The sequence below is a fragment of the Notothenia rossii genome, assembly GCF_949606895.1.
Source record: "Notothenia rossii genome assembly, chromosome: 10".
NCBI classification, from domain to species: Eukaryota; Metazoa; Chordata; class Actinopteri; order Perciformes; family Nototheniidae; genus Notothenia; species Notothenia rossii.
The window spans coordinates 5,298,650-5,300,043 of NC_136908.1; the positions used below are offsets into that span (position 1 = coordinate 5,298,650).

The window sequence follows — 1,394 nt, forward strand, 5'->3', positions numbered from 1 at the left end:
ATGACGTGGGACCTTTAACAAATCTCAAATTGTAATTCCTTACAAAATGCAATGTCACTCGTTTCCAAGTAAGCCATACTGCCCCGCACTGTCTACAGGCGTATGTTTGTGTGTACCTCTAATTGCATGTGTGTGTGTGTGTGTGTGTGTGTGTGTGTGTGTGTGTGTGTGTGTGTGTGTGTGTGTGTGTGTGTGTGTGTGTGTGTGAGTGCCCATGGCTGAACACCTCACTTAGAAACCCCGCCACGCAGAGAGATTGTATCCTGGCAGTGAATTGGAGGCAGTGGCAGCAGTTGTTCTCTGTCACCTCCCCGCCACACTCTGTCCTCCTGAGTCTAACCCGAGGTGAGGCTCCTTCCTGCGCCACTTTATCCAGTTCACATCCATGCAGTCTGGCTCCGACAGTCCCACTAATACTGCCACAGCATTGCTGGGGAACCATCCACGGCACTTCTGCACACACACATAAACAAAAGCACTCACAGTAAAAAGTTGATCTCAACTTCCCTTGTTAAGGACTAGAATTGCTTCTTTTCTCTTTCTTTCCCTTCTTCTCCTGCTCTCAGAGGAGCCAGCCGTAGCTCTAAGGCAGGTATAGCAGATTGTACATTTAGTTTCCGTGGAGTGAAGAGACGGAGTATTTTTCAAAAACTTTGCTACCTCTCTGTGTGCTCGGAAACATACCAAGTCAGCGGTTTTATAAATGCACGAGGCAGGCCTTTCCTGGAATGAGATCTCTTCAGTATTGGGGGATAAACACAGACTGCTTTAAAGGTAACATCCGTACAGAAATAAAATGATAGATTTCACTGGAAGAAAGAAATTCAACACTCGGGAAGTATTGCTCCAACTTTTCTTCGATTTACAACATATTTATGGATATTATAACATTAGAAGCTTATTTAAAATCTGCTTCACGCTACCAGAGAACCTTCAGTGCATAACACATGCACGCTTTGTTCAAACCCACTGACATGTAAAGCATTTTAAATGATAATGATATTCACAATGTTTCCAGAAATGTACAAGTCTGATTCTGTGGAAATGCCTTTAAAATAGAAAAGCTGTATCCCTTTTAAAGCATACTTCAGTGAAGCACAGGGAGAGGCAGGCAGAAATGATTTGGTGCCAAGTGCTGAAAGGTAGCTTTAAAGGGAGGAAACATTAGTTTTATTGGTTTAAAGAGAACACATCGTACTTATGATCTCCGCAAAGCAATTCAGACAGATGGGTAAAGCTTGTGGCTTTGGCTCCTTAATCTTTACTTATGTCTCCACCTTCACATTTCTTTTTTACGATGTGTATCAAAGCTAAACAACTTGATTGACAAAAAAAAGGCATTAACAAACTACATCACAGCTGTAGCATTGATGATTCATGTCTGAATGTATAGC

At 42.4% G+C, this 1,394-nt stretch overlaps 1 long non-coding RNA gene across 1 annotated transcript in view; it reads right to left on the reverse strand.

The window, feature by feature from the left end:
• Positions 1-237: 237 nt before the first annotated feature.
• Positions 238-1,394, reverse strand: part of LOC307021018 — a 12,040-nt gene continuing 10,883 nt past the window's right edge. The window contains exon 3 of the long non-coding RNA XR_013803064.1: positions 238-453. This is a non-coding gene — a long non-coding RNA (uncharacterized lncRNA). The remainder of the gene's footprint in view (positions 454-1,394) is intronic.